General features: G+C 37.6%; 1 long non-coding RNA gene across 1 annotated transcript in view; it reads right to left on the bottom strand.

Moving 5' to 3' along the window:
- Nucleotides 1-5,202: 5,202 nt before the first annotated feature.
- LOC121315928 overlaps nucleotides 5,203-23,967 on the bottom strand; it is a 32,763-nt gene continuing 13,998 nt past the window's right edge. Inside the window, exons 2-3 of the long non-coding RNA XR_005950347.1 lie at nucleotides 19,731-19,797; nucleotides 5,203-6,215 (exon numbers count right to left, since the gene is read on the bottom strand). This is a non-coding gene — a long non-coding RNA (uncharacterized LOC121315928). The remainder of the gene's footprint in view (nucleotides 6,216-19,730; nucleotides 19,798-23,967) is intronic.

A 23,967-nucleotide genomic window follows, 5' to 3' on the forward strand; every position in this document is an offset into this window, starting at 1 on the left:
AGCTAACACAACCTTATGAACACCAGTTAATCTTGGAATATCCCTCAACAAGTTTACCAACTTTCAGCACTCTGCAACACATGGTTTTTGAAAGATGAATTTTTACATTTTGGCAAACTTTTTTTTTTTCAATCCAATATGGCGGCCAAAACAAGTGACCTATGACATATCAATTAACATCTACCAATAATTAAATTAACATCTACCAACTTCCCATAAGCAGCTACCATCCTATTGAACTTTGTCAGTTTCCGAGCAACTTTTGGTGGAAAGAAGAAGAATCCCAGCAATAACAATAGGCTTCCCAGCCCTATGGCCTGGAAGCCTAATTAGAAAAAAAGAAACAGAACAGTATATCAATGAATACAGTATATCTATGCTAGGTCTGGTCATTATATGTATGCTTGGTCTTAATGCTGTTAATACTGAGAAAAAAAGTCCTCTGCTGTATCAGTTTACAACATCAACCATATAATTTGATTATTATTTCTGTGATGGCTATGTAACATCCTCTAGACAAACATATATACCACATATACATACATGCATTCAATTATAGCATGAAAAATCAATGCAAAAAATAAATGCTTTTTGCAGCTTATTTTATTATCAATATAACATATGGTCAACAAATGTTTGTAACAAAACAGGCAATACAAGAGGCTTCAGGAATTTCTCCTGTTTCAGCAATGTATCATTGTAGCAATGCCAAACAAAACATTGCATATATTCCATTACTTCACTGAACACTGGTGACATCCCTGTAACACTTCATTTTTTGAATTATTTATACATTTATTAAAGTATAATTTAAAAAACCCTCAGTTTCTATTTTTTTTTTTTCCATAAGATGTATTGCACTGTACATGTTCACTGTGTTAGTGTATAATTTAATTACATCAATAGCCAGAAAAAAATAAATGTTAATCTTTGGTAACTACACATAGACTCAGAATTCTACTATTTCAAAATACAGTGAGCATGTTCAGTATTTTCATAATAAATACAGTATCACATTATCTTGTAATGTTATCAGCTCTCCATACAGTGATGCTGATTTTATACATAACCTGTGTTATTAAGATACGATGTGGTGTTTTGGCTTTCCAACATTTCAATGGCTCCTTACTAATACATATATATATAATTGTGGTAAAGTAGTAGAGGGGAGATACATTAGTGCAAGATTCCGGGATGGTATTTTTCCATGTTAATTGGAGGCAGAGGAAAATGTCCTGGGGACCTACTTAAAGACCAGGACTACATTTACCAGCATGCACTGTACCATGAAGCAGGGGAAACCTTGATGGTAGGGTCTTAGTTAGGCTATGGCCTCATAGTGGAAAGGACTGAGACTCTGTGAATCAGACGGTATTGCTTACACTTTGATTAAGTTTGAGTTGAAAGTGCAAGTGGGGTGTTATATGTTTTGTCACTGGTAAGCAGTCTAGCTCTCCATTATTTAATTTAAGGAAACTACAACTGTTGTTTAGTTTAGGCTTGAGTATGAGCTAGGTTTTGTTTTGTCTTTTGTTCATTTTTATTTTGTGAAAACCCTGCAAATATTAAAATACCCAGGTACTGTCTTGGTTTAAACTATTCCTGGGTGGAAATTTAATGTTTTAAGTACAAAAAGACAGTGAATGAGTCCTGACTTAACTTACACACACACATTATTATATATATATATATATATATATATATATATATATATATATATATATATATATATATACACACACACACACACACACACACACACACACACACACACACACACACACACACACACACACAAATCTGAAAAATAACGAATGCTTTTGAACAGAAATGGTAAAGGGCCTGTGAGGATTAATGAACAATCTAAAAAGTACATGTGTGCTGCACAGATGCACAGATTTATATATCTTTAAATCAGAAAAGCAATCAATCACTCCTTTAATAGGGAATGTTCTCGTTTGAATACAAAGCCTTGAACATAAACTGTTTTTATTGAACAAGGCTACATCACCGATTGTCATTTAAATAACATATTGCCAGACTATGGAATTTGCTAGCGAGTTTTAAAATAACCTATTCACTTACATTTTGTAAGCCCAGAATAAGATTAATTTCCAAAGAGAGAGAACTGGATAAGTGTAGACATGCCCTGCTTCTCTACACATTAACATGCCATTCTATGACAAATTGCTTTTGAAATGGGACCAAAATTAACATGCATCAACACTGCATGTCAAATTCCAAAATTAGGCCTCAAGACTAAGGTAACATGGAAGGTTCTTTATATTATTAATTTTTTTTACTATGTGGTGTGTTAGTAGCATTGGAGACTGATCTCTCAGAGCAGTACAGTAAGAGCACAGGCAGTGGCAATTTGACGTTCCCTGTTGCCCTGTGAACGTGGTGTACTGTAACCTATTTCCCATGAAGGACGGGTGGCACAAAACATGGTCAGATGCATACCTGTCTTCAGAGAGGTGCCAGAAGTGTCAGATATAGGAGGCCTGATGTTTGTTCTGTTTACATGGGTACACAGTTTACCTCCATAGTTTTGTTTTGGTTTATTTTGGTTTTGTTTTAAACAACAATCTGCACAGAATTATTTCAACATTCTTTAGGGACATTTTTTCATAAACATACTCTATTGATTACAGTAAGTTACTCCTATTTTTTGAAAGCTGATACATCTACAGTATTTAATGTTACAAAATGAGAAAATCTTAAGAATTATACTTATTGGTTTTATATTTTGTAAACGGGTGTTTTTCTCTTTCAAAACATAGGAGTAAATTACAGACTGTAGTAATCACTTTGAATATATGGCTTCTATTATGCAGTTTTGATATATTGTGCTACCTTTTTGCATCACTAAGTGAAAAACACAAAAAGGTTTGATATACTAGTTTTCAGGTGGTAGTAAATATATCTAACCCAGCACAGATTCTCAAAAACTATACTGAACCCTACGCTACAGTATAGGGGGTGCTGTCCTTTGAATGAGATGTAAAACAAAGATCGTATCTACATTGTGGGCTTTCACTAAATTGTTTCTAAGAGTTTCGGCAAATTAATCTGTGCCTTGGCTAAATCCCATTACAGATAGATAGAACTCTGGCCTGACTATTCCTCCTAACCTGATTCTTTTCTGTTCACCAGGTCACCACTGTAAATAAGACAACGTTGTCAGTCTATCCTGTCTGCTTACCGTACTTAGTATATGATTAATCGATTGCCACTACATAATCTAGTAGCGGTGCCATCATATTTTGTAACCCTAACCTGCCTTTGTTATTGAAAACCTAATCTCTACTTCAAAAGACCTTCAGGGTGTGTCAAATGTGTTAGGTGACAACCCCAAATGTAAAAAAATGTAATTGTTCTATACATGTTCATCTAATTCCAATTAGGAGCGCACACAGGAGATAATGACATTTAAGATACCCTGACTATTTATAGAATCATAGACACGTTTTAAACCAATTGGGATTGCTTGTCATTTCCACATTAGTGTTCATCACCACTTGGCAATTTATAATCTTTTGTGTCTTTTGAACTTCCACATTTCAGAGGGCTGTATTTCCTCAAATGCTTGATGTTTCCTCAGTACAGTACATGTTGCTGTTGTCTGAGTGACTTTAGACACACAGTGCTATATATAAATAAAAACATTTTCTTAATGACGCAAAATTTAAAAAAAAGTTTATCAATGTTTATTTTGTACAGATAGAAATTCTATTTCAGCAATTCGCTTAATATCACATACAAAATGTATAAAATGCTTAATATATACAGATATAAGCAACAATAGTACTTATCTGAACAAGGCAATCCGATCAGGATAGTCTTAAAGGTAAAATTGTCCTCGCAGTCCTTTTGATCCCTCAGAGGTGGGGTCAGGACTGCATCACAGGCTCAAAGAGCAGTTTTGGTACATACCTATTCGGTGATGGTTATATTTTGTACATGAAAGGAAACCTCTCTTATCCCTTATAAAAGTTTACCCCAGTAATTTTGCAGGTAAGGTTTTCCCGTGCTTATACTATGCATTTAACATAGTTTACCGTGGTTTTCCATGTTTTGTAATGGGCTTCACCATACCTCCATGGGCTTCACAATGCTTATATTTTATAGTTTGACTACGGTAACATTTTAAAAGGATAGCACTCCTTTTCATAAAACACAGCACATATTTAATCACAGTTACTGAAGCAATGAACCAATTATTATGAGTAACAGCATGCTCAGTCCAAGGCAGATGAAAAGGTTTCAGTGCTATTTAATGATGGATCACCATAGCAATTTGTATTGAATATTTTAATGAAGACCTTTTAAAAAATACACCACCCTAATATACGGACTATGAAAAAAGGTTTAAATTGCAAAATACAGGTTCTACTAATATCCAGAAATGTGGTGCACAGTGCAGGGGCACTAAGCAAGGCGTAATTCCAACTAATGAACATTTTTAGAATGTTGGGTCCTTCACCCTTCACCTATTGGGTGCCTCAGTAGAGAACTGCTAGACGGTACATTGGCGCCCTTAATGATACAGTACAGGTATATTTCATTTATTACAGACTCTAAGGGACTGTGTAAACCAGTACTTTTTAAAAGAACTACAGTACGTTATAATGAGATTTTAAAAACTTTAATTAAGGTAGAACATAGTAAGACACAAGGGAAACAAAAACAGTAATTCAGTCGTTAGTGGGTTACAATAAGGTAATTATTGCCAAATGTCAGTAACTTCAATTACTAAATGGAGAATTTGTTTCATTGTTTAGCTGTTTTTTTAACCCTTAATTAAAAACAGAAAAAAGTTGACTGTACAAAGCTTATTGACAGAAGCTTATTACCACCTACTGGACTATATTTTTACAGGTCTGTCTTCAGTTTTACACATGAAAAGTTCAATAATATTAATAATAATGTTACAGTATTACCAGCATATCGATTTTTATTTTTATTTTTTTTTAAAGACAGTTACTTAGATGCATTATCAGTTTGAAAGCTGTGAAACACTGGCGATTTGGAATGAACAAAGAATGAAAGCAGTGACAGAAGAGAAAAATCAAAGGACATTGATTCTTTGCCTACTGCAACTTGCTTCACAACTCCATTCTAATGTTCAGGAATACATATTCTATGTGATTGTCTTCCACTTTATTTGGTTGTTTACTACCAAAATGTAAGGTGCAGTAAGGTACAGTAATTTAAGGTACAGGAACCAAAAATGAGCCTGTGGACCAGATTGATAACAATTACACAGAGTATACAGTATCCACCACTTACACAGTCCAGGGTTATTATGAGCAACCATTTATATCAGGCAAATAGCATTTCTTTCTCATTGATTTCAATAACAAAGGCATTGTTTATACCGTGTTAAGCACCCTGGCTATTTTGGGCAAACTCATCTGTTTGGATCTTGTTACATGCCGTTCACACAGATTTAAATAACACATGCACTGCTCACACTGTAGTAAACGCTCTGACAGATCGATCAATCAGCTGTTCACACCTCGTTACTGAACGATTACCCGTGTACTGTACCTTGGCTATTTACTCCCTGTATGCAATGTTGGGTTTACATTTTGAATGGTCGAGAGACAGAGTTCTTGAAGAACTGGAATATAATGCAGTGCGTAAAAAAAACGTCTGTGTTAGTTGCTGTGCGCCTGCTGAAGCAAGCTTGGGACTCTGTCAGTCAGCAAACAATCCACCGTTGCTTCAAGAAAGCTGAGTTTTCTGTCATTGAGGAGGACAGTGCTGACAAAAATATGACAGAAACTGATATTCTGACAACACCAGATGGGATGTCAGAGGAAGAATTCTCTCAGCATGCACGCTTGTTTGTTTGTTTTGTTTACTGTACTGGTGCTCGGGGGACAGTTTGAATGAGGTGCTCCATGCTTATACCGTCCATGGCGTATTGTGGGCGTATCATGTTAACACAAATGTGCTCGATCTAAGCGGTGGCAACTGTACTTGTACTGTACTGAATAAGTTAAAACAGGATAAAATTCTACAAAACTGAAGACCTGTTATTCAAAAGGTTTTTAATGTTATTTGTAAACCATTGTAGAAACAAGTAATTAAGAGCTTTATAAAATTACACACCTTCAGAGACCTGTCATTGGCTTCAGGTTGGCTGCTGTGTTACACTCCCTGATGTGGAGACGCTTGGCTCTTGTTGAGGACAGGCAAGAAAAGCTCTGGAAGAGAAGGGCAAGATAGAGAAGACCCTGCATACCCAAACCCAGGGTCACTTTGTTTGGGATGCCGGAGGATGTGGTGGTAAGGCATTATTGTCTCATTAAAGGTCATTCTAGACCTAATAGCTGAATTTCACCTTTTCATCACTTGGTTGACTGTCTTCCTGGTAACACCAACAGCTTTCTCCACTACAGAGGACCATATGGCCTCATTGGTAGCATAACTGATGATGGCTGAGGCTTTTTCAAATAGCTCAATTTCATGCTAAGTGACCTCAGCCATAAGGATTTCAGCTACTCCTCAGAAAACTTTTCATTTTCGTGCTGCCCTTCACCTGACAAATTTTTCTGTTTCGTTTGATTTTCATGCTCCACAAATCTCATGCAGCACCTATTGCCCTCTGTACTCCTAACTCACCTCACCTTTGGTCTGGAAGCGTGGCCGCTAAATAGCCTGATGCAGCTGATTATTTGTGCGTGTTGAGTAATTTGCATTGCTCTTAAGCTTACGTAGTATAAATAACTGCCTGTCCGCTAGGCAATTTGGATTTTGCAGCCGCAGTTGTTGCACTACACCTATCCTTACATCAGCCCCAAAGTTCAACCCCAGATATGCTTTACATTAACTTATAGCACGGCAGAATCATGATTTTTACCCTTTACCTTCCAGGAACATAGTTAAGATGAAGACACCTTTCTTGCCCACGAGCTGCATAGAAAACAGCAATCAGAGGCCATGTTTTTGGTCACATACTTTTACAACATTTAGGTAACTATATTTTAGAAGCAGTCATTGTGGAAGCGAATGATTCCACTCTTCCGGCCAATCATATGTGGCAATATTGCCTTGAAAAAGCTATTACTGTTCCTTTTAGCAGTAGTGATTGTTCAATAGAATCCAGATTTAACTGTAGCTTGGAAAATGCGGTCAAAAAGCATTGGCGGGTAATCACAATGCTCTTATGTGCACCAACAGAAGAGGACAACAACTGAGACAGACAGGAGGGAAAAGTGGATTCCAGCCTTAGAAGGGCAGCAAAAATGGATTACGGTAACCCAAGCCAAAGAAGACAGACAGGACTCCATCTCAGTCACATGTTTATGTAGTGAGCACTTCATAACGGTTAGTATCAGCAATATATTGCTAGTTAGTTCTGTTCTTACATTATTATTATTATTATTATTATTATTATTATTATTATTATTATTATTATTATTAGTGTAACACACTTAATTGTATAACCTTGTGGCAGAGCAAAGCTCTGCCCTTTTTAAATTGGCAGGGATGGGGTTAATTTCCCCTACCTGCCTGGGTTTATTATGTTCAGGTGGCTGGGGTTGATTAGTTGATTAGTTTAATTAACGATCAATCAGCACCCAGCCACCTGACATAAAAAGAGGCCTCTGCTTCTCATTTGGAGGGAGGGAGCTGAGAAAGCAGGTTGGTGTTTGTGGGTTTTGTGATTTGTGAATTCTACATCCAGTGAAGGCATTGCCCAGCCTGGAAACCTTTATTTTTGTAAGTTTGTTTTTTATACTGTTTTTTTTTGTGTGTGTGTTTAAATCCCTTTATTTTGCCCTTGTGCACTTTTATTTTGAGTTATTTATAATAAAATAGTTATTTTTTTGAACTTCAGACTGTCTCTGGGCCTCTATCCTCTTGCCAGCCTGCCACATTTGGTGTCAGAAGTGGGATAGTGCCACCTAGAGGCTCAGAGCAGTATTTTTTTATTTTTTGGGAATTTTCGGGATAATTTCTTTTTTTGAAAAAAAAAAAAAAATGGGAAAGAAGAGCAGACAGCGGCAAAGGCAGGACAAGCAGCAGCTAAAGAAATGTAAACTGCTGCAGCCACCGCTGGAGGACGCGGCCAGCCTCTTCCCCTGGTGTTCCTGGTGTGGGAAGGAGGACCATCGTTGGCGGTCCTGCCCAGATGTGCCACCGGCAAACTGGTGTGGCCGGTGTGAGGAGGATGGCCACAACTGGGCAGGATGCCCCTACAACCAGGCCCAGGAAGAGGTGCAGTGTTCACCTTGGGCATCAGGGGCCACCCCACTACCTCCAGCACCACCACCTTCACCACCATCCCCGGAGATCTAGGACTGGTTGATGCACCCTGAAGCAGACCTCGTCCACGATCTCCCCATAATTATCAACACGCTGTGGCGTTGAGATGGGGAGAGGTGGGAACAGTGGGAGGAACACCACCACCCAGCGTCCTTCCCAGAGGTTGCCCTCATGGTGGTTAATTACCTGGCGGTAGACATGGGAGATGCCCCGGTCACTCCAATAAAGAGGGGTGAGCCACCTTCCCGAGAGCCAGAGAGGGGTGAGCCCCCTTCCCGAGAGCCAGAGAGGGGTGAGCCGCCTTCCCGAGAGCCAGAGAGGGGTGAGCCGCCTTCCCAGAGCCAGAGAGGGAGGAGGAGCCGCCGCTCCCAGAGCCAGAGAGAGGAGGAGCCGCCGCTCCCAGAGCCAGAGAGGGAGGAGAGCCGCCGCTCCCAGAGCCAGAGAGGGAGGAGGAGCCGCCGCTCCCAGAGCCAGAGAGGGAGGAGGAGCGCGCCGCTCCCAGAGCCAGAGAGGGAGGAGGAGCCGCCGCTCCCAGAGCCAGAGAGGGAGGAGGAGCCGCCGCTCCCAGAGCCAGAGAGGGAGGAGCCGCCGCTCCGAGAGCCAGAGAGGGAGGAGGAGCCACCGCTCCCAGAGCCAGAGAGGGAGGAGCCGCCGCTCCCAGAGTCAGAGATTTATATTTTCTTTATTGGTAACATGTAAGTAAGGTTTTCTTAAAATAAAAAAAAAGAAACTAGTTTATCGCTGTCTTTCAGGATAGTAAAAAACACCAGGGGTGCACAGTAGGGGTCAGAAATTCCAAGTATCTGGCACTTATCATTAAATCTTTCTAATTCCTGTGACTAGAGGCGAGAAGTGTGCTCTGTGGCTGCAAATACATTATATTTTAGTGCAGAAGATACTGTTTTTGCATTAGCAGCTATGGTTGTTTTGACCGCCAGTATTGCAGCATAGCCTGCTGGGGTCCCATGACCGCAACACCTCAATTGGCATTATGACAAAACATGACAGATTTCTAAAATGTAGGACATGGAGGCAACGAGCACCAACTACCATCTCTCCAAGTACTGCACATTGTGATTGAATGCAGGGAGCTGCAGTTTATTATTGTTTCAAAGCTTTTTTCAAAGTGGCCTTATTGCACTTTGAGATCGGTCCTCTAAATTGTTCTGGCTTTTCAGTTCCATACCACATCATGGATCGTTATTGCTGTGTTACCTGTTTAACAATGTGGTCAATAATCCTTACGCTAACAGTGCACTAGAGTGGACATTTTGAAAAGAGCTTTGAAATAGACTTTAAAGTTTTAGTGTAAAAAGCTGTCAGCCTATCTCTCTTCTCTGCGGATTCACTGCTAACAGCAGAACCAAGCACAAAGCTTGTCACAGTACATTCTGGCTCCTTGTTGAGAACTGTCAAAGATCCTGTTGCTCAATTATTTTTAGACATACAAGAAGTCTAACTTGTTTCAGATTACAAGCAAGGTTTATTGCACCCAGAGTTCACACCTGATTACTAGATTATGCTGCATGGTTGACATGCCCGAAAATGGTCAAAAAATGCAATAAGCTGTGACGATTGTTTAAGCTCTGTTAGTTACGAAACGTTAACCAATAAATTCACTTTTCAGTCTTTATTACCCCATCTGTCTTATCTTGACTGGTGTTTCTTCACATCACTTTAAAAACTGTTACCAATAGTTATAACTAGAAATGTTATTCTAATAATAACAGTAAAAAATGCCTTTTTTCATTATAGTCCTTCTACTGCAGTACATCACTCAGTTACAGATTTATTATTATCCCACAAAAAATACAGAACTTCCAACTACCCAAATAAGTACCTATAATGAGCATTTTGGAAATTATGACATCCAATCCCTTAACCTTGCCTGCTAATTTATAATCATAAGTCAATATATTTTCCAGTCAAGCAAAAATAAAACAGTACCATATAAAGAATGGGTTTTAGAAACCAAGTTAGGGGAGATAGAAAATGGTTTAGAAAACAATGGTGTACAACAGAAAGAAAGCTATGAAAACAAATTTAATGCTAGCTTGAATTAATGCTGGTTTGCCTTTTAAACGTTTACACTGCCAGAGTTAATAAGCAGATAAGTATAATGAATTATACTGAAATAAAGTTCTTCATATATTAATACAGTACCGAGCTAGGTAATGACATATTTGCCTCCCTGTCAATTATCAGTGTGATCAGAATTGCAGTGGCTGATCACTTAACTTCCTCCTCTTAAAAATACCGCCATGACAAGTGTTTTTTTTTTTTTTTCTGATTTGGTTGCCACATTTTTCCCCATTTGTTTTAGAAATTAAGTACTCAAAACTAGTAGTAATGTATTTAGAATACCTGACTCCTCGAATACTCACACTCGCCCATAATTTTATATTTAACTCAGTCAATTTCTTGTTTATAACCTTTTGAAATGCATATGATGCTTTCCCTTGCATTAAAATATGCTGAATATAACCATGCTGTAAATATCAATTAGTAAGAGTTACAGAATATGATAAAGGCAATGCAAAACAGATACATTATTAACAACAAAGCAAAAACCCAAATACTAAAAAACAAAACAAAACAAAAAGCTGTATGAATCATGCCTGTATTAAACAACTGCCATGGTTCTATTCTTTATTTGACAGTTAAATAATATTTTTTGTTTTTGTTTTCCCCTAATTGAAAAACAGGCTGACCTTTCTTTACATACAGGACACAGATGTTGCTCCACTCTGACATCATGCATCTCCATAGCAACATTTTTTAGCGTGGCTGCTTGTCTCTACTAGGCAGTCATGCTGCCTACAGATAAAGAAGAGCAGGAAAACCCTGTATTGTGCATTTTTTATCTGCACTTTACTGCAGTCAGTACTGTACACTTAGTCGACCAGGCTGTCAGCTTATTTAGAAGGCAGCATGCCCTGTGGGTATTTTCTCCCCAAACATTAGCAATTAAATTGATAATGAAAAAAACAAAAAAACAAGCAGAAGGACTGGTTAATAAACAAGCAGCCACGTACAGTGCCTATAGAAAGTCTACACCCCCTTTCAAAATGTTCACATTTTGTTGCCTTATAGCCTGGAATTAAAATACATTAATACATTATTTTTTTTTTTTATATTTATCTACGCATCTTAGCCCACAAATTCTAGAAATTTGTAGAAAATTAATTAATAAAAACTGAAATAGCTTGCTTAGATAAGTTTTGTGGTCTGAAGAAATCAAAATTGAACTTTATGGCCTAAATGCAAAGCATTATGTTTGGCGCAAACCCAAAACAACGCATCACCCAAAGAACACATCCCTACTGTGAAGCATGGTGGTGGCAGCATCATGTTATGGGGATGTTTCTCATCGGCAGGGACTGGGGCACTTGTCAGGATAGAAGGGAAAATGAATGGAGCGAAGTCCTTGAGGAAAACCTGCTGCCCCCTGCAAGAAACCTGAAACTGGGACAGAAGTTCACCTTACAGCATGTCAATGACCCAAAGCACACAGCCAAAGCTACACTGGAGTGGCTAAGGAACAAAAAGGTAAATGTCCTTGAGTGGCCTAGTCAGAGCCCCGACCTAAATGCAATCAAAACTTTGTGGCATGACTAGAAGATAGCTGTACACTGATAGCTGTGTCCCCTTAATAGTGTGGAGTATGGTGTGAGATAAGTGGGGAAAAAAATCTAATTTAAATGCATGAAACCCTGAGGCACTGACACAACAAAATGTGAAAAAAATGTTTGGGGCGGGTACTTAAAACAAATGTACACATATAATCTCACGTTCAGTCTTGCATTCAAAAAAAAAAAACACAGGGAGGTCAATTTTCTAACAGGGTGTAGCAGTGGTGAATAAGCATTCACAAATAATCACTTGGAACTGAAACCTCCCATCATTTCCCCTGTAATGCCAACCCCATTTAAAGACGTTTTACGTTTGTGTTCTCCCTCTGCACTGGGTTGAGAAGTTTATCGTTTGAATTTACTTAAACACTTTGCATCTTTTGAAGTGTAAAGTCATTTTACAAAAATGTGGAGATTTATAGTTGGTTACGACCCTAACTGAAGAGGTCATTAGCAAAGGGGGCCGGTTGTACTAACAAGGTCAAACAATAGGTCACGTTTTACTAAACATTTGAAAACTAATAAACAAACATTATCATAGCATGTTGCTTAAAATATAATAACTCAACACATTCATAATAAAGTTGAGTTCTTATCTATAAACAGTAACATGTTTAAAGATTGGGACTCTGTGTCTGTAGATTGGTGTTGTTTACATTATCGTCAGCATATTTTAAGTGACTGAAAGCTGAAATTACTTTAAAACACACTTCTCTTATACCAATACAGTACTGCTGAGCGGTAATCAGTTTGTTTGAAAACCAGGCTTTAATCACAGATAATAGGTGCACAGGTGGTGATTCTGTGAGCGCTCCGAGGCTAAACACCATTGGGAGAAAATAAGGTCCTGCAGAGTTCAAATAAATCACCTGTTCTGTCAAATTATACTGTGGCTGCTTTACAAACAGAACTGTTATTGCAGCATTTTAAAAACATAAAATCCATTTATACAAAGACTCTCAGCTTTCTTGAGAATATCTGTGCTTCCCTCGTTCTTCTTTTCTATTTGTTATGCTTTCATTAGTATCTAAACCTAGTAGATACAGCGTCTGTCAGTTCTGGAAAATTCTACTGTACTTGCTGAAGCAGTTTTCTCCCATTGCTAATTAAAAAAAAATAAAAAATAGCCACCTAGCTGACAATTTCATCCTGAGGGCTACAGTGAAACGTACTGTCTTTAAATTGAGACTTTAGTGAAGACCGCATGTGTATGTGAGTACATAAATTATTGTAGATAGTAATTCATAGCCAGCCAGCATTTTTATAAATAGCAACACATGTAATGTAGAATAAAATAAAGACAAGCAAAGGATTAAAATACTTTAAACAGTATAAAATGTAAGCAAATGTACTATTCAGAACAATAATTTAACTGCTCAGCCAAGCTGTTTCTTGAATGTTTTATTATTTTGAGAAAATGCTGTAAAAACTGTGTCTAACTGGTTTTGTTTTATACTACTGCAAACACTAGAATTGTGTAATCTAGAATCTGCAGCCATTACTTTACATTATATCCATATGCACTGTGCCTTGTGAAAGATGGCAGGTATGACCTACATTCAATTAAATGATCTCCCTGAATCAATGGGAATCAAGTTTGAACCTAACCACTAGTACTGGTATCCAAACCAGTACTATTCCTAATTTGAGAAAGGGGATAACAAAAGCTACAACTATTTAAGGTATACTGAATATTCATTGCATTGCCTTTCTTAACCAATATCAGCTGTATACATAGAGCAAACTACTCACAAAAAAAAAAAAACCCGTTTCAATGTGCAACACTTTTTTTCTGCTATGCTATTCCTACACAGTTGTACAAGTAGTCACAAAATCAATTGAAATCTCTCTGTCAACCTTTGACATGGCTATATCTTGAACATCCTGGCCAATACTGGCAATAACTGCAACAGTGAGAAACCAATTGCCAATATGAAAATATTAAGTCATATAGAGTGAATGGCATGACACTAATGTGACAGAAATCCAAAGATTGGTGATGGGGAAGTACAACAGCAAGAAGCAGCTTGAATAGCTTTAAAAGTATAAGAGAAAAAAAAAAAATAATGAGGTATTTTAAAAAAGAAACATGCACTTCCCTGTTAAAAATAATCAAGCCTACTAGAATTGATTAAAGAATAAGAATTAATTATATAAACATTTGAAAAAAATAGCCCCAAAGGTGCAGAGCATGTGTGCATGAAGTGGGACTATGAAGAGAGAGTAAACTGTTAGTTGGCAACATGACACTTAACTTTCAGCTGTCTCACAAAAACAAACTAACAGACCAGTCATTTATTTTCCTAACTTTAAAAAAAAAACAGACATGGTTTAATTAAAGTGAAACCTGTATTGATGCAAATGTACTGTTTATAAACAGAATAAGTAGGTTTTAGCACATATTATACAGGGGTGTGAAAGTTTTGAGAAAAACTTATTGTCTAAGGGACAAAATGCTAGAAAAAATCTACTTGTCCTTCTTAAATATCTACCCCCCCCCCCCCCAAAAAAAAAAAAAAAAAAACACAAACAAATAGTGAACACAATCAATCACAACACAAACAATCAGTGATTATCAGGGGCAGATCTAGCCTTGCACCTTGACTGGTTGACTAAATTCATCAAGATGAAAAAAAGGTTCCCAGTGACCCACCTCACCTCAACAAATTTATAACATACCGTACTTTAATGAAATGTGCCTTTCAGTGCAGTTTGGAACACATTTTCTGGTAAATTTAAGTAACATAATAAGAGTTCAAATATAATAAGCAATACATGGAGTAATTCAAATATAAAAATAGCTTCTGTCTGTTTTTTTTTTTCTTTTCCAGTCTTTCTCTATAAGCTGAATTCAACTCCTGGTATACAGGTGTTCTGACTTTGACACTTTTTCAGTTTTGTAACTGCTGAAATTAATAAAAGGATTTGTGTAAAACCTTTTTCTCTGCATCTTTTGCATGCAAAGTTTACAGTGTTTCTTTTCTTTATTTTTATTACAGACATTAAAAAAATAAAAATAAAAACAATGTTTTATGCTATTTTTCCTTATCTAACAAATGATCCCATGCTGGCTAACTGGAACACTGCTGCAGCAGGGTGATCCTGGTTTCATACCCTGGTGGCTTTTTTTTTTTTTTTTTTTTTTTTTGCGGGGGTCGGGGGCAGCAGCATTCTTTCCATGCACTACATAAATTAACACTTGCCATGAGATTTACAGTCTGTACTTTATTTTTAAATAATAATAAAACATTGTACAGACAATTTCATATATAAGCATATCCTTTCTATCATTATAAACATATTTGTCAATCATCATGTTTTAATAGTTTCACAAAATCGATGGATTGTGCATATCCAATAAAAAATTAATATCGCTTCTGTTCAAATCTAGTATCATCTTTAAATCTAAAAAAAAAATATGTAAATATGGTAAAAGGCAAACTAGGTTAGCAACACTAAAACGGAAAGAAAAAAAATCATTTTGTTTTGCAGGGAAAGTTTGTCTTGAAATGCATTTAAACAGTACACTAAGTTTTTTTTTTTTTTAAAACATCCGAACAAGTACACGCTTGACCACAAAGTAGAAATATAGTACACCCTCATTATAACGAACCTGCTGGGGTCCAAGCCTTTTGTTTGTTATAGCAAGAGGTTTGTTATAGCGAAAGGACAATTAAAATGAATGATAAACTGTTGGAGTAAGTTAATGAGATGATATTGTAAATAAAAGCAGAATTAAATATACCTGCTACTTTCATGTATGTAGTATTTTGTCTTTGCCTTATCCAATTTGTTAAAAGTACGAAAAGCAAAAATCCAGAATTGAAGCTAAACTTGTATTCAAAATCAATCTGACACGAATCGTGTCAAAGTGCACCAAATCTTAATCTAACATGCAAGAATCCCAAGCTAAGCTTTATTTCCAAATCAACCCGACATGAAAAAAGTTTGAGATGAAAAAGTTTGATATGAAAGAAGAGTTAATTAGATCCTCAAGTTTTTTTTCTTTTTTCTTTAATCAATTTTGCTTTGCCGCGTGTTGCTGAAAAAGCCAAAAAACAGTGCTTTTTGACGACCTATATTCACGATAGAGATATGCCTGCATTACTCCTTTATTCAAATGATCAACATAGTTTCCAGCATTGTTGCAACATAAAATGATTTCACTGTGTAACAATTTTTTTTTTTTTTTTTGGTTCCTGGGTAGTAAGTGTTATTTCCTAATTGCTTATGCCTCAAAAGTATAGAAAATGGCTATTACTCCCCACAAACTTTGCTTTTGTGACCAGGACAGTGAAATTTTGAAATTTACCTATTTTCCATAACATTCCAGATAGATTCAGTGCTGAGTAAACTTGGAGTAACTTCTAGAACTTTCGAGAACTTTCCAGTAATATAAATAGTAGTATAAATACAGGGGCCTTAAGCCCACCAGTTCAGTTTAGTTCCAGCTGCCTAAGTGGATACATATCTGCATTTTTCTGAGATGGCATCAAGAGGCTGCAAGCATCCGGCAGACGCATTATGCTATGTCTGCGGCCAATTTATCAAGACAAGAGCGAAAAAGTACTCCGTGGAAGCACCTGCTAAGATGTGTGAGGCCTACAAGGCATATTTCGGCATGCCTGTCAGGGATCAAGACAAACCCAGGGCACCTCATTTCACCTGCGAGCACTGCAAAAAAACTCTGGAAGGTTAGATGGACAATTATTGCTCGGAATTTTATGTTATAAAATTTGTTAATTTTTAAAATTGTAAAAGTTTTTAATTTTAAAATGTTTTACAATTTTCAATGTTATTGAAAAAATATATCATTTGAAAAATGTTGCGAGAATCTCTTACACATTAGTCATGGTTGAAATAAATGTATTTTTGTAGGATGGTACAGAGGGGAAAAGAGAGCCATGAAGTTCGCTATCCCAAAAATTTGGCGGGAACCCACTGACCACTCAAGCAACTGCTACTTCTGCATGGTGGACCCTTCCAAACGTCGGACTGGCAAGAATGCACCTGCTATCACGTATCCGGCCCTTCCTTCATCCATAGCCCCCGTGCCACACTGCCATGAGCTCCCCGTACCCACTCCTCCGGAGAGAGAGCAGCCGTCTTTGGAAGAGAGCAGCAAGTCAGAGAGCGAGGAAGACGTTGTAGATCCACATGACAATTTCAGAGGTGGAGCTGAGGACAGAAACCCATACTACCCCAACCAAAAAGACCTCAACGACTTGATTAGAGATCTTGGTCTCACCAAGTCCAATGCCAAGCTTTTGACGTCTAGGCTCAAGCAGTGGAACTTGTTGGATGAAAGTGTGCAAGTCGCAGATCAGAGGAAGCGTCACCAACCTTTTTCCAGCTTCTTCACCCGTCAAGATGGGCTCTGCTTCTGCCACAATGTGACCAGTCTGTTCGAGGCATCGCCTGTAACCAGAATGAGTGGCACCTCTTCATTGACAGCTCTTCCAGGAGCCTCAAAGCCGTAATGCTCCATAATGGTAACAAGTACCTGTCTCTTCTCCTGGCTCACTCGATGCACCTCAAAGAGGATTACAACAGCATCAAGACCTTGCTGGACGCCTTGAAGTATGATGAGTACGGCTGGGAGGTCATAGGAGACTTAGGAGCCACATATCCGCCATAGGAGAAATGGTGGCATTCCTGATGGGTCTCCAAGGCGGTTTTACCAAGTTTTTCCCTGCTATCTTTGCCTTTGGGACAACAGGGACACCAAGGCGCACTACCACAGGCGGGACTGGCCACAGCGGACCGAGTTCTCTGTGGGGAGGAACAATGACAAGTGGGAGCCACTGGTGGACCCCGGAAGGTGCTGATGCCACCACTGCACATCAAATTGGGCCTTATGAAACAATTTGTCAGAGCTCTAGATAAGGAGTCGGCAGCCTTCAAGTACCTTCAAGACTTCTTCCCTAAGCTGTCTGAGGCAAAGGTCAAAGCCGGTGTCTTCGTCGGACCACAGATAAAGAAGATCCTGGAGTGCAAGGAATTCCCCAAGAAGCTCACTAGTAAGGAGAAAGCGGCTTGGAACAGCTTTGTCGCAGTGGTTTGGGGCTTCCAGGGCAATCACAAGGCCGAACACTATGTGGAGCTGATTGAGACTCTGGTGCCGTAGTTCTTCACAATGGGCTGTAGGATGTCCCTCAAAGTCCATATCCTTGATGCTCATCTTGATAAATTCAAGGAGAACATGGGAGCGAACTCGGAGGAGCAAGGCGAGCGCTTCCACCAGGATATACTGGACTTTGAACGCCATTACCAAGGACAGTATAACGAGAACATGATGGGAGACTACATTTGGGGGCTGATTCGTGAAAGTGATTTACAGTATAATCGTAAATCTCGAAAAACTACTCGCTTCTAAATCTTTTGTAGTCATTTTTGTATTACTTTAGTATAAATACATGTTAATTTGGATTCATATGTTGTTTTTTTCTGACTTTGTAAACGAAAAGACACAAATTCACCCGTTTTCTCATTGGAAATAGTCAATTTAAAAATATCACTGTCCTGGTCACAAAAGCAAAGTTTGTGGGGAATAAAACCATTTTCTATACTTTTGAGGCATAAGCAATTAGGAAATAACACTTACTACCCAGGAACAAAAATTGTGTTACATAGTGTTTTCGTTTCAGAGGCAGTTACACAGTGTCCTAAAATCAGACGCCCTAATTGAAGAATAAGCCTTCATTTGATTCAGGGCCAAACTCGATATTTATTATATTAACAAATGACCAAAGACAATCTCAATTGTTAACTAACAATTAACACGTCACTATGGGCCACGACCTACGCAGCTAAAACTAACTAATTTTCAAAAGGAATCTCAGGGTGGAACTATTCTGTCTCTGTTTATTCGCTTCTCTCTGCTTCACAACAACAAACACTCCCCCTGTCAGTGGTCTTTAGCGCAGTGAGTCCCGCCTTGTCCTACTCCACGGCCAATCACCAGCAGCTCCTTTGGTTCATGCATGTCGACCCATAGGCTGTTCGACCGATGTGAAACCCAGCCCCTCCTACTCCAAACATTCCTGCACTTCACAGACCTCACATATGTTACAATATTATATATATATATTTATTGTTTTTTGTCTCGAGGCCAGAGCTATGTTCGTTATAGCCGATGGTTCATTATAATGTAGGGCATTATAGCAAGGGTGTACTGTAATTGTATAAAATTACCCAACATTTTTTTCTAATCCGCTAATACCTCAGCGACTGTGATGTTTTTTGGGTTTTTTTTTTTTTTTTTTTTGTAATTTTACTAGCTTGCTGCATTTAAATGTCAGGGTCATGTATTAAAAGCAGTTATCACTTATTTCCTCATTTAAAAAAAAAACATAATACCTTAAGTTTAAAAGATTAGTCGGTGCATTACCACGCTCGCTTGGCAGCCAGTTTTGGGTTTCTTTATAAGAAACAGAAGCTCAGCTTGTTCCACAGCTTGCAAATCACAAATGATAGGGGTGGGAAGTAACACTTTTCAAAATGTTTGTGTCTACAGTAGGTGCTGGACTTCCACAATTCAGTTTTCAGAAACTTGTGTAGCTCTTTAGCAACAGAACGAACACAGAAAAAACTAAGAAATAAAAGTACTTGTCCGAAGGGCAAATCTTGTTGTCCCGGGTGTCGGGCAATATTAATTGTACACCCCTGTTTAGTTCTAAAGATTCTGTGCATGCAGAATTCAGCAGACAAAATGTAATACGCAGGACATAATTGTATGCAGCACAGAATATATCATTTGTCGTTTCTATATTTATTTATTTTTTAATGTTAATCTTTGTCCACAGACAAAGGACTTACCTAACAGATCTTGGCTATCCAAATGAATGTGGCCTAATTAGACAGTTGCCGCATGGACCTCTTCCTTCTGTGTGAGGAGAACAACAGTCAATAAAAGTCTCACACCTTAAAATGCAATATCTGGGGAATATTGGTCTCTTTCAAAGACCAGTTCCAATAATTATTACAACAATGTATATTTACAATTATAGAACGCAGGGTAAAATTTAAATTTAAACACAACGGCTGCGTTAAAGCTAATACAGTCATTAACTACACAGATTTTTTATTGATTTTTCCTCCTTCAGATCTGCCAGCAGAAGCAATTTCTAATCTTAAACATTTATTTCCAGAAGTCGGCGTTCTGCTTTCAGTACAAAAAACAATTGGCCTCTTGCATTCTCTGGAATTTCTTGGAATCATTCTAGACACAAAAGTTTGAAGCCAGCGTCACCGAGTAGAAACTCAAGCATATTCATTTTCTTATTCTGAACTTTCTGATCAGTAAAACAATTAGGAAACATGTCATTTCAACTTTGCAGTTTGCATTATTCCCCAAGGGAGGATGTTTATATCTCGACTACTGGCGCTCACATCAACAGCAAAAAACTTGGAGTCTTACATTAATATTGCCTCAGAAGCTAGGATAGACATCAAAATGTGATCTGCTCTTATTCAGCACTGGAATGGCCTGTCTATGTTCTATGATGATTTCATTTCAGCACCACACGACCTGGCTTTGTTTACACATGCCTCATCTTTGGGATTTGGAGGTCTCTTAAACAATCTATGGTTTTCCAGTATATGGCCGCAAGCTATAAAAATCTATCTCCACATCTAAAATCCACAGCTCTTCTCAAAACATACCCAGTAGTTGCAGCTGTCCAACTATGGGGTCATCTCTGGTCTAAAAAAATCATTATTATTCTACTGTTTTACTATAGCTACAGTGCACATTATAAATAAAGGATCTTATCATGCAATTACTGCAGCGACTAGTATGGATTTCAGTTTCCAACAATTTCCTAATAGAAGCCTGTTGTCTACCGGGCATTTATAATAATGCAGCCGATGCTCTTTTTTCATTTACAGAGTTACAAATGTCAGTCTGGTTCCTACCACTCTGTCATTTCCAGCACCAACTCCACAGTTCAATCAGCTGATTTTCAACTGAATCCAACTATCAACAAGCTACTTAATTCAGCTCAAGATTACATGGCTTCAGCAATTGCCCCTTCTACCAGAGCCTCATCCTCTACAGGTTGGGCATGTTATGTAACTTTCTGTTCCCAAAGCAGGATTAATCCTACTCCTTTTAACCAAAATTGGATCATGGCTTTCATAGCTCTCTTCAAAGGTCTCTCTACATCTAGCACCAGCTACTATCAAATCCTATTTGTCAGGAATTAAAATATCAATTTCGCTTGATGTCCATCGCTTCTTCAAATATACTATCAATCTCCTGCACATCTGCCTATCACTAGATATTCTTGGCAACTTCATTACTATTCTCCGCCAATGCTGCTTTTCTCCATTTGATGATTTAACTATGGAAATATATAGTTCCTTCTATTTCAGGCTTTCCTACTCTAGGTATCCGCTGCAGTGACCTGAACCTCATTCAAGACAACCCCTTTCCTGTTTGTCAGGTCTCCTCAACGACAGAACCACTCTTCTATATGCTGGGTCTTGAAGAGGCAGATCCCCTTTCTATACATTTTTTATATGTTACTAACTTCATGTCTTTAAACACTACCTCAGGGGCATTGCTGCATCCCGAGAAATACTGTATGAAATTATTATTTTCAGTTACTTTCCAAAAATCTTGGCCATTTTTTTTGTCACAATATGTATTAACTCGAAAGTATTTGCACACTTCATGTACCTTCTTTACTTTGCTCATCCATAATAAAATCCTTATGTCACAGCCATATTCTTCTGGGATTTCTGTGTATTTAGGCAATTTTTAACATTTCACCAGAAATTGCAATGCTTCTGTAAATTCCACGAGCATGTAAACACTCCCTGTGGCACTATAATATAGCTTTAAATAGCAAGCATGAACAATCCTCCACTCCAGTAATTGTAATCTCGTTTTAAATCTTGCACGTGTGTTACAATCCTCCAATTGAAATGTAGGAATTTGCTGCCACTCAGCAGTTGGGGTGGGTTTAAAGTATGCAGAACGAATCAATGCGAAAAGTCAGGAAGGCGGGACATTGCCAACTTTTTTTTGTAGGTTGCTGTATTTTATTTTTATTTTTCATTGGGAAAGGGGTCAAGTCAATGAATTGAGGAACCATTTTCAGTGTTTTTTCCGGTGTTTAGTGGACTGATTTTGCACTGTTTTTGTAACAGGTATTTTATAGTTTTTTATTTGTTAAAACTGAAAATCAGAACCACTATTCATAATCAATTCCAATTATTAAAATCTCAAATTCCACACATGGACCAGCTACAAAATGAAAAGATGAGTATTAAAAAGACAAAAAAAATACAAATATTTAAAGTGATATTGCAGAGGGAGTAATATTTCACTTTTGTCATTGTTCCACATTAGCGTACCCTCTAAGCTTTTTAGATACTGAGAAACTTGCCGTTTTGACTGAGAGGGTACATTATCAGTGAGAAACCTTCTGCCACGCATTAACCCTTTTAATATATTTTTGTTATACTATACAACTTTGAAACAATATTCCAACACAAGTATCTCAACAATTACTTACTTTAAATTTAAACAAGACATTTATTATGGCTCTGCCTCTGATTTTGAATCATCCTCTGATCCTATGCAGCCTTGTCAGTTGTTACCATAGGTATAGACTGCATGCTTAACTGGTGGCCTGCATAAAATTGCTTTATACAGTACTACTGCATAAAACACTGGCATCTGCGCTGTCTTCAATTGTAACCATCTTTATGGCTACTAATTGTTCCATTCTTGGGAATCTCAATTCCGTTTTTAAAAAAATGGCCAATTCCATTTGTTTCTACCTTTTATCAATGTATTAATAATTAAATAACACGTGAACATAAATATAATGTTGCTAGTTAAAATAAGTAAATGTAGTAAATATTCCCACTATTTTTACTCCACAAATTAAGTTTAGCGTTTTACTGGCATTATAATAATAATAATAATAATAATAATAATAATAATAATAATAATAATAATAATAATAATAACTAGGGATGCACAGAATCCAGGATTCAGATTCAAATCCTACATCCACACATTTTAATACATCCATCCAAAGTGTGCAGTTCTTATTTAAATAAAAGACACAAATCCGGTATTGAGTGTAACTGTTGTACAGTATTTAATAACAGGAACATGTTTTATGAACTCTGTCGCAACTCTTGGTGGTCACACAGCTGCTGAATACAAACATACCTCCGTAAACAGCACACATCATTTTTCAGGGCGTAAAGTTATGCAGTAAACCTGTAATATATAGTAACAGCAGACTGTTGCAGAATTTTGTGCTTTGTTGCTTTGTCTGTTCAAACGCATTTTAAAGATTATACTGAGATTTTAAAAAAAAGAAAAAAATCGGTGCACAGAAATACATCTTTTTATAACTTTACAACTGTCAAGTCATGTGCAAGACGCTGTTGAACAATATTTAACAAGCTTAAGTAAATTAAATTTTATGTTATTGTAATGTGCCAATACAAGTTGAATCATTTGGGAACCGCTGTTTTATTAAAATATTTTTGTAACTATTTCACAGCCTATTTCATATGCGTTACACACACAGTGCATTTAAATCAACGTGGGTTTTATTTCACAAGGAGATCATTCAGGTCACTCATCACGGTAATTTGTTCCATATAGCTCTCAGTCTCAGATCAGGTGACACAAGTTAAAACATCATTAAAGTAAATAGTGGGTTATGGCCAGTGGTGTAGTCCTAAATCTTGAAGTACCAGGATCATTATTTGTACATTGAACTTGAGGGAACCAAGTTGAAGCCAAATGTGGCCTGTTTTGTTTTTTTATTGTGACCGATGTACTGCAGACATTTGAAGTAAATGTAACTGAAATTCAATGACTGTATAATTGAAATTTTATTCTCAATTATGTAAACATGTATTTTATTGCTGATGTACCATACCCGTGGGCGGGATATGTGTGTATTTACGCAATATAACTTCTTGATTATAAACTTAGAAAGGAAAAATCACGGGACTTAATGCCAGACTGCACAGTAAGGGTGCACTGGTTTAGGCCAGTGGTCCTCAGTCGTGCCCACGA

Source organism: Polyodon spathula, chromosome 5 (assembly GCF_017654505.1).
Source record: "Polyodon spathula isolate WHYD16114869_AA chromosome 5, ASM1765450v1, whole genome shotgun sequence".
NCBI classification, from domain to species: Eukaryota; Metazoa; Chordata; class Actinopteri; order Acipenseriformes; family Polyodontidae; genus Polyodon; species Polyodon spathula.